Consider the following 10,893-nt stretch of genomic DNA (forward strand, 5'->3'; position numbering starts at 1 on the left):
GCAATTACATGAGATGTTGCTTCAGCAGGATATCTCTTTGTGTTTCCCTTTTTCTTCAAGAAATGAAATGGGGTAGATGTAGTCTATTTGGGATCAATAATGCCTGGTGCTGTCCAGACAGGAAACAGCTGTTGAAGCAGAAAAGCATGTGGATCAGGAGACAATGACAGAGGGTTGTTTTGTATGGGAGGTGTCAGACTGAAGGAAAGTGCTGTGTGTGATTCATCAATGCTCCTGTCATCCTTCATGTTTTCATTACAATGGTGTCATCAAGAACACAAGAAAGCTAATGAAATCTGCTGTTGACAGTGCTGGGAGTAGTTAGTATATTGGTCAAACTCTATGTCTCTTGGAACAGATTTAATGAAAACATAATTAAATTCAATAACATTAATGACATGCAGAGATTAATTAAAAAATTTCTTCCATTGGCTATAAGATCAGCATTTGGATAAGAGAGACTAGTTAATCCAAGATGAGTCAGAGCTCCTTAAAAAGGGAAGTGTAAACCCAGCAATGTCAGATAAGTAATTTCAGGAAAGATCTGCAGTACAATGTGTGATTCTGTCATCCAGTCAGAGTAAATCGATTTCTCGTGGTTTAACTCCAGTCAGCAACAAAGTACCACACAACTGCTTGCTTACTCCCCCCTGCCTGCCTTCTTGGAAGGAGAATCAGAGAGAAAGTAAAGCTTATGGCTCAGGTAAGAACAGTTCAATAGTTGAGATAGAATAAAATATACAAAAGTGGGGCTTAGAAAATGGACAAGCCAGAAAAATTAAAACTGAGGGCCAATGTCAGCATAAGAATGAGTGGGTATAAACTGAGTCAGAGTAGCAAAGCATCAGAACAGATCTCTAACAAGAGTGGAAGGAGCAAAATCAAGCCTAACTTCTGTAAAATTGAGCTGCAGGATTTTATAGGAGGAAATACGTGCTGTGATTGACTTCAGGGGCAATGAGATTCCATGATCTCTTCCAAAGGCCTACAGAGAGAGTTCTAACATCATTCCATAAATCAATATGCTAACATATAGCGATGCATACAGCCATGGTGTCTCCAACACATGAAGGGGTGTGGTATAAACCACAAAAAAGGGAAATGGGAAAGGATGATGAAAATGAGACGACGCCTCAGTAAACTGGTTTTGTAAAGGAGATGATTAATTAGGGACTGGATGAAAGTGCTAAAATAACTGGAGAATGGAATCTTCTTCCTCTGTCTCAAAATACCAAAAGCAAAACAATCAGCCAGATTGAAAGGTGGAACTTCTGGAAAAACTGAGATACAAAATATGTTCTTGTAAAATGCATATTTGACTCACTGAGTCAATTTCTGTAAGGAGGCACTGGAACAAAAACTGAAATTACATCTGTAATAAAAAGGAGGACGCATTTATAAAAGAGGAGATGTATTTTTCAGTACTTTATGCTATCTTAGAATTCATTAGCAGCAGTAAATAATCTTCTCAAATTTTTCACTAATTTCTTGAAAGTTATGGACCAGAAGGAGTTCTAATGTGGTGTAGACAGACTTTCTCATCCATCAGTCTTTTTAATAACAAATTTCTTATATCATCCTTTCAGGCAGAAATTACTGCTGTCAGAGATTACTTAGCCCAGATGGTCATGGGGGCAGAGCTGGTAGGAAAACAATTCCACAGTTCAGGGACACATTCCTTGGGCTTATTTTATGCTACTGGACAGAGGGTATGTTTGTATGTGGTTTTACACTTCCTATAAAGACACTTCCACCAACAGCCAGGGAGTAAACCTCACTTTGTTACCTAGTGCTTTGGTAATTCCAACTCAGTCCCTCAGAGAAACAAGTGCTGTGGACACGGTGTGCAGAAATGTGGTCAAAGGCTGCTCATTCCAGATGGGCATTTGCTTTCCAAAGCACTGTGAGATCTTTCTGGGGCTTTACAAGAGTAAATACAAGAAAGCTCCCTTTCTGTGGCACAACACGTGCTCCATGCTCCCAACTTTTCAAGCCAAGTGAACCAGCCCCTGTGAAAAGCCTGAGAAGACTGGAGCTTATCCCTCCCTCCAACACAGCCCTGCTCCACCTTCCAAGAGCAAAACAAAAGAGGGAGTGAGCAGAGATATTAAAAGAAACTACATAGGCAGGAAAACAACTTCTTTCTGTACTGGGAGAGATCTCCTGGCCAGCAAATCCAAGCTTACAGAGCAAGATATGATCTTCATTCCAGGGGAGAGAAAGGCGGGAGAGAGGGAACGACATGCTCCGTGCACTCTCACCTACTCACAGGCCCTAGGTAGTTTCTATAGCAGCACAATAGCAGACATTTTTCTCTCTCCACAAGAAAGCCTGAGTAATGTTCTGCAATTATATTAGTCTGCATTTTAATCAGATTTTATCTTCTTTTAAGCTTGCATTTTTTCCCATTTCCTCTATATGTAATGGTACCAAACTCTAATCCAAGAAGTGAAAAGCTCAAAGGTTTTGTTTTTCATTCAGGGCTGCACATCTGCTGTCAGTATTTTTTTGTGCTGGTTTGTGACCCCAGAGTACAAGCAGTTTTTCTGCACACAGAGTGCTGGTTTGATCTGAAAAGTGGGGGGAAGACCTCAAAGGCAAAATGTCTTGAATTAATACAATCTCTAATACCTTAATCAAAAAGGTATATGAGAAAGCATAGCAAAATTTTTGTTTGCTATTTTAGGAATGCCTCAGGATGTCTATTAAGCCTTCTAAAAGCCATGGGATTAAAGTCACATTACCAACCTCTCTCAATCTCACCTGATGTTACAACACAGTTCATCAAGAGGCTAATGCCTGGGTTGTATTAGGGAAGGTCAGTGACAAGTCCTGCTGTGCCAGGCCAGCTGTAGGATGATTTTGACACTGGCAGAGGAGTTCTGGGGCTGGTACAGTTTCTCTCAGTTGCTAAGTAAATGAAGAGCTTGTTTCATATTTATTCTTCAAGTCTCACCTCTGGAGATCCTTTAAGGTTGTGGAGTTGTCACCCAGAAGTTGCATCCCTGAAACTGCAGAAAGGGAAGGCAGTGTTTTGATTATCACCTCCCCAGATTTCACACAGCAGCTGGCCAGCTGGTGAGTGGCCCTGGGTACAGCAACTGGCCAGCTGGTGAGTGGCCCTGGGTACTCAGGGTTTCAGCCAGGATGGCACACACTCTTGCTGAACATGGCTTGAGCTGGCCTTGTGCTGAAGTTATAAGATACTGGAAACTTTAAAATTCTAATATAACTTTTTTAGCAAGAGGGATGTAAATTCAAGTCATAGCTGCATAGTACAACAAAAAGCTATGATGCGTGAATGTGTAGGTTGCAAAGTCAATTGCAGAAAATATAGATAATGCCAGAAATAAGATTGCCTGGGCAACCTTAACTCATCCTCCCACAGGCATATGCATTTTATTAGAGCCTTAATTGCATAATATCCTACCATTACACTGTCTCCTGTCATACTGGCAGTGTTCTATTTGCCCATAGGAACAGAGAACCTAAAAACACTTGAAAATCTGGATGTTATTCTGCATTTCTTTAAAATCCTCAATTAATCAGCCCATGCTGCAACACAGGAAGCATTCCCTTTTTACAGGAATTAGTAATTCTTTCATAAGCTTATCATGCTGTATAGCAAAGACGCATGAGAAAAGTTCAAACTCCAAGTGAACTAGGCTACCTAAGCCCAGCATGTACCTGCCACTCCAGCTCCTGGTTGCTACCTCACCTTGAAATAGCTCAGTAATTTATACACCCAAATACTCTGTGGCAAAGTCCCATAAACACACTTCATTGAAGCAGAGACTGCAACCCTGAAGTTTGAGATGAGCAATTGAAGCACAGAAGGAGTCCTTCTCTCTCTACCTGAATGAGCATCAAATCCCTCAGGACACTTGAACAACTTGGGCAGGAAGACTGAGAGAACCACATCTCAGCCTACATCAGGCTCATAACATCTCTGAGCCTTCTTCTGTAAATGTCACAGCCTGGGCCAAGGCCCTCCCTAAAACCAAGGAGAAAAGAGACAACCTGAATATGCAGGCTGCAAACGTGGTAGTAGATCATGTTAGGCCAAGTACCCGGCAGGAAAGGGTGATGGGATGGGTGGCAGCTCCCCTGCAGTACCAAGCTCAGGTCTTCCAGGTACAAGTGGTGCAGCAAGGGGCTGTGAGGGCAGTCAGAGGAGAAATGACAGTTTTACAAGAAGAGAGAAGGAAGGACAGACTGCCTTAGCCTAGCAAATGGTGCCTGTGAGAGAAGACAATAACCTGCTGTCAGTTCACATGAGAGGGATCATGGAGGAGAGCAGAGCTCCTTAGAGCAAGGAGCACCTCATCAGAGGGTTTTCCTTTTGAGCGGGTTTTTCAGACCTTAAATGCCTAAAAGAACTAGGTACTCTACTGATCTTGCCTTTCAGTAGGAAATGATTCTGCATACCGTTTTAGAAACACAGTTGCTGTTAACAATTTGTAACAGTTTTCTAAAAAGCCTGAAACCATCGAGATTTCCGTTAGGAACCAGGCGATTCAAAACATTTTGTCAATATCCAAACTAGATAAACAATAAAAAAGGTAACAGGGAAAACTGGAAAGTAAATGATTCCCACTTGAGAAACACTACTAACAAGCTATATAGGCATGCAGACTACAGGAAATGGGTTATATTCTGCTCTACTCTGTTTCTGTTTCATAAATTTCTATATTCTATTTTGCTCGAGGCTCAAAACCACTGGTGATACTTAGTGAAGGATGTGTGTTTTAAAGCATTTAAATGAATAGGCTTTGCTGTCTCTGCAAGGCAGTCTTAATAGTCTTAAAAACATTTTATTCATCAAAGTTTCAGGATCGTCATTAGCATTCACACAATTACTATGCAGGCAGATGACTGCAGATAAGCAGCCAAAAATTGTCAGAGGAATGGCATTCATTTTTATTAGTAAAAAAACATGAGACTTTGCAGCTACTGCAACACCCAACATTTTAATAACAATCCATTTTTCAACAGTACACTGTTCAACTGGCTAAATAGGCACAAGGATTAAACACAGGAAGCTTAAGAGCAGACTGTCATCTATGTTTGTTTTCTATAAACCCCTTTGTGATGATGATGAACTGCACCACAACAGAGAAGTATGGTTTAGTGTTATTATATAGATGAATCATATAGCCTCTACAATTTGACAAGAGCACAGGTTTTTGGTTTCTCTTTTTTTTTCCCCCTAAATAAAGCAAGTAGTCAGTCCAAAAATAGAAGTAACACTTGGAAGAATGCAGCTCCTGGAGGAATTACAAATTCCATCTACTGAAAACACAGAGGTTGGTATGCTGGGGCATCTCTGCTGAGAATATTGTGCGAAAGCCATTAATTCCTCATCTGGAATGTAAATCTATGCCGTCCAAATGGGATTTAAGTGCTTCAAGGTAGAACTTCAGTTCCTGACTGGAACCAGATTTAACCGGTTGGGCAATTTTCATGGTCATTTTTGTATTTACTTTCTTGCTCAGAGCCCAGAGTTATTTGCCCTGTGCTACCTGCAGCGCTGTGGCGTGGAATGGCTGGAATGGGTCCCCAGGCGAGGGAGGAAATGGGGCCCTGGTGCCGCCAGCCTCCAGCTTTTCTCCTCCCTTCAGCCTGGCATGGCCTCCCCAGCAGCCTGCAGGCCAAGCCGAAGGGCACACTGCTGCTGCAGCACATTCATTGCACATTTTAAGGTATAATGCCATATTAAAAATAGGAAGGAAGAAAAATCAATTACAGATAGAAGGAAATATTTCCATGTGTTTCTTAAACTACGACAGAGCACTTTTGCCTTCTGCCCAAGATATTCAGGAACTCTAAAAAGAAATAAACTCATTTGCCCAGAATAGCCTGGAGACGTGTTTCTGTGGCTGAACTTCAACTTACCTTTAACTCAGTCTCACTGATTTCTCAGAAACAAACAAACAGATGCAAAAAGTCTCAATGTATGAATACATTGGTCATGTTTTCTTCTGAATAAATCACAGAAATCTCCACCAAATGAGAAAGAGAGCAGCTTATTTTCTAACTTCTAGCTAGAAGCTGGGAGGTAAGAGCCTCAGACAGGCTGTGCCTGGGCACCCCATGCCCTGACACTCCATAGCTTGGGGGGAGTTTTATCCAGCTGCCTAGGAAGCATTTGTCATTCCATCCAGATTGAACTACAACCTCAAGAGGAAGTTTCTTGTTCACACTGTCCAAAATAAAGCCTGTCACTACTAATTCTTGTTGGACACAGCTGAAGATGTGAAAGAAAACCTGGGCTTTAGCTAGCTCCTCTGAGAAAGGTCTCTCTCCTGGGTACATGCTAGGGCAGCAAGTTTTGTTGAGAGTATGAGGCCCAGAGAACAAACCAGCTGGCTGAAGGCAGAGAGATTTCCATCTGGATCTGCTGGTTTAATGTGGATTTTCCTTGGTTTCTGGTTTCCATGGAGTCACTATTATGGGATGGCCACAGAAAGGATGCAAGTACACCGCAGCATTTTCCCCCTGTCCAGACAGGGCAGGTAGCTTGGACTGATAACAGCCTTACACATGCCAGAAAGTGACTGGGATTATCCAGGGCTCTCAGAAGGAGAGAAGACACCCTTTAGGAAGTAGGACTGGGCTTGATTTTGTTGTTACAAAACACAAAATCTCTGCAATACAATCTAAACAGTCAAGACAGCCGATGACTTATGCTCATTTCAGTGTTGCTCCTGATGAGACCTCACAACTCCGTGCTCTTTGCATCAGGGACATTTTCCTGTGCTTGGAGCAGGTTGCAGAGCAGTGGCTTCAGGACAGCTTAGCTACCAGTGGGCTTTGTCTGACCTCAGGACTCCTCTGCCTTCACATATTAACTGGCAAAGGGAGGATTGGAGCTAAAGTCTCCATAAGTGTCAACCTGAAATACTGCACTTTAAATTTAAGATGAAGGGGCATTTAAATGCAAAGTACTAACCTTTATCCCTTTACTTGAGTATGTAAGAAAATGCCTCATTATATTCTGCTGTACTACTGATGCAGTATGTGTTTTCCTAGAAGTTTAATTCCACTGTTGGCATTAATAAAAGTTTACATTAATTTTCATTGTATGGGAATAGAACTACAGACTACAGAATGCATTCCCATAGTCTGAAGTTAGAGAAAAAAATTATCTAGAAAGTCTGGGAAAATTTATGCTTTTTTACAGTTGTGCTTGTAAAACAGATTTTTTTCTTTTATATTGAAAAGGAATTCTGGCCAGGATTGACTTATGACTCAAGACATTATTTCAAATTGCTGAAAAGAATACTAAGAACTGGCATCAAGCTAGCTGTAAAGCAAGCTATATGCTTGCTAAGAGCAATAGAAAAGGATGGTGTAATAAGTCAGGCTTAAGAGCAGTTCCAATTAGAATCAACTACTGGAAAATTAGGCAATGTTGAAATTTGATCCACGTTGGTTTTTACTGCATTCCAGACAAAGGATCACTGTATCTGCAGGTCTAACTGCAAATAGTAATTCTCCACAGTAGTTATTGTCAGCATCTTTCCTTAATTCCTATGGGTGTGAAAGGGAAGAGATTTTGCACACAAATAATTAGGAAAACCAGTCAAATAGGTGTTATTCCATCCATACAGCTTAGCTGTAGATATAGATAACAGCTGACTCGCTGCTTAAAATCCCACATTCTCAAACATCTTGACATCTGAAATAGCTGAAACCTCACAAACTGTTAACAGGATTTCTAACTGAGAAGTGGAACTATTTTGCATTAATATTACATATAGCAATGAATAAAACATTAACACGTAACTAGAATGTTTTTCACTTGTATTGAAGAGTAACTGCAATCTCAGCCATTTCAAAATATGTATTCTTTCAAAATACCAGGAGGCATTGGTACATAAAAGATTCATTCTCTTTTGGTCTATGAATCAGCTGTGAAAAAACTGAAGTTGCAGTTCATTCTTCTGTCCTCTCAGAAAGCAGTACAGCTACATTATTACTGATCTGGGAGAGATTGTAATGTTAACTCTGAAATAAAAACTCATTTTAAAAAAGTCAATGCACAGTAAAAATACTCCAGGGAAAAAACAGAACAACTGTTACAACAAAGCACAATTTTCTCAAACTCTACTCATACAGTATTTTTTAAACCAACATCTATACGTATTAATGGATGTCCCATTTTCTTTGACTACTAAATCTTTTGTAGAAGTAGAAAACTTTGTTCAAAGTTATAATATAAGGTCTCATTTACAGAAAGAAACCTTTTTTTCAAGACTCTCTGCAAGCTGAGCCAATTTAGCTTACAATTTTCCCTCACATTAGGACAGACTGTCTTTTAGTTAGCAAAGAAGTACTAAGCAAGGATATTTTATTTGTCATCTCTTATCATTAAAAAAAAAATGCAGAGGCAATTTATGTGAGTTTTGGTTTGTCTTTCGGGCCTATAGCTCCACTAGCACTTTAAAAATTGCCCAACATATTCTCAGGGAAAAATCCTTTGAATATGGTAGAAAAAACATCCAACAAGTAGAGAATGGAAAACAAATTCTGCAAAAGAAGTGAATCACAGCCAGCACTTGGGATGGGGAAAGAGAAAGACACTGCAAGCAGCTGGATATGGAAAGTGGGGCTGTGGGAAGAATGCATTCACCCTATAATATTTTGTAGTCCCTAATGCACAGGTTTCTTAAATAGAGCCATACAGACCTTTTGCAGGTAGTTGTTTCAGTCGTTACATCCTTGGCACTCTGTCAGTCACCAGAAGTGACAGCAATGATGTGTAACAGCATCTGTGGACTGAGAGATGAACTTGCTGCCAGCCTCACCTGCAGGCTCTGCCAGCAGCAGAGGGAAACACAAACAGCATTCATTTGCTTCAGAAAACAGAATAGATGTTGCCATGAGAGTAGAAGTAAGAAACCTATCTCCTTTGCTTAGTTCAGCCCAGTCTCTGTCCCTGGCCAGATCAGAAGCTCACTGCCATCCCAGGGAGGGGATTCTGGAACTCGATGGCCTTGCTTCAGGCTCTCCAGGATGTGAGTGCCCTCCTAGACCTGAGGTGCCCAAAGTTAACTTGAGTGCCACCACTGACAGCAGTAGGTATCAAAATGTAAAGAGATGGCCCACACCTTGACCAGCAGTGATCGTGGGTCTGTCTCTGGTGACACCTCAGGATGAAGCATGTCCCACCCTGCTTACTCCATCTTCCTGTCACCCAGCCCAACACCAGGCCAAGCCCAACCAAACCCCCCGCCTTTCCTCACCACCACCTTTGCCCCATACCAAGTCACATGCTGAGCCCAGCCCTCACACTTGTCTGCCAGCTCCCACCCTGTGCCTTGGGCAGTATTTTGGCACCCTGAGCCAAAAGCATGGGATCTGTATTGGTGGCATTCCTGCAGGCTTCGGTGCCAGGCCACCCTCACACCTGAGGGCTTGCTGGGCAAGAAGCCAGAGCTTCTCCCATCCTCTACCAGTGCTGACAGGACACCCCAGGCAGCAGATGGCTGCCATCCCAGTGGTGGCAAGAGGAAGGCAGAGGCAGCTCCAGTTTGGGGTTCACATCTGCTCATGGTCTTCTCACCAGTGGCATGGGCACTGGCACGCTGCAGTGGCACTGGAAATGGGAGGAATGGCCGGGGTCTGAGGTCAGGATGCCCTGTCTCTCACAGCAAGTTAGTCTGTTCACTCTCACAAGGGGATTTTTCTGATTTTTTTTTTTGGTCCCCCCAACACTTGCTCATGAGTTTTACCGTGGCTAATTGCCATAAAGATCACATAAGATACTGCAGTGGATTGTAAGTGAAACTTGTGGCCTCAAGAATGGCTTTGTCGGGGGTGTATGAGGAAGCTTAAGCATGGTGGTGTGCAGGGCTGTTGAGGCTCCCAAGGACAGGCTGCCAGCACGGGCAGTGAGGCTACAGAACATGTACAATTTACATTTCATCACATATTACTGGAGGACATGTACTTCATGTCTAGAAAACGAAGCTGTTATTACAAGATGAAAATCCATAGGCCACGAGGCTTGTTTTTGGCCTTGCTGCAAGGCTGTGCTCTGAGGAGCAGAGCTGTTGTGAAACAGTGAGGGACACGCTCTGATTCACCGTGCTATCCAGCAGGAGCCTCCAAACCACGGAGCTGTTGTTTTCCTTATAGCATCCAAATGGCTTTTGTTCGCCTGCCAAGTTCAGCTGACATGTCCTGCCTTGCAGGCCTTTGTGAAGAAAGAGCAGGCCCAGATGGCACACGGCACAGTCACAGCTCAGGCCAGCTCCTCCCAGCTCAGACATACCTCAGCCCACAGAGAGGAAAAACTGTGGGTAAAGAAATAAAGAAATGCACTATCTTTCAAGGAGACAAATGGAAGCAATATGTGCTGTAACAAGCACTAGCCGGCTATGATTTTGTGGTGCATGCTTTTTTTTTAAAGAGAGCCAGAGTAAGATTAGTGTGGCTCTCCAAGAAACCCCAAACAAGACCACTGATACATGAGACATGAGTTCTTGAATCAGCACCATTGCTCCAGGGTGTTTCTTAGGCCTCCTGCTAGTGCCTTACTTGCTTCTTGAAATCCCCAGTATTCAATCAGCTTTAACAAGAGCAAAAATGCCATACACAAAAACAATGTTAAAGGAAAAAAGGTACTTGTAGGTGATTTCCTAATTGCAGAAAACTCAAGACAGCGCTTCATTGTCTTCAAGAAAGCCAAGACGGTTCCCCCTCTCCTTTCTTTTTCCTTCCCACCCTCTAGGAGTGCTGATAGATATTATGGGGTTTATTAATTGTGGCCACAGAATGTGCACTTCTAAATGTACATGCTCTGCTCTGCTCTTTACCTAACTATAAAATATGAAGTTAGCACTCTCCAACTGACCAGAAATATTGAAATGTTCACCTAGGTGTTAG

This window comes from Haemorhous mexicanus, chromosome 4 (assembly GCF_027477595.1).
Source record: "Haemorhous mexicanus isolate bHaeMex1 chromosome 4, bHaeMex1.pri, whole genome shotgun sequence".
In the NCBI taxonomy this organism is placed as follows: Eukaryota; Metazoa; Chordata; class Aves; order Passeriformes; family Fringillidae; genus Haemorhous; species Haemorhous mexicanus.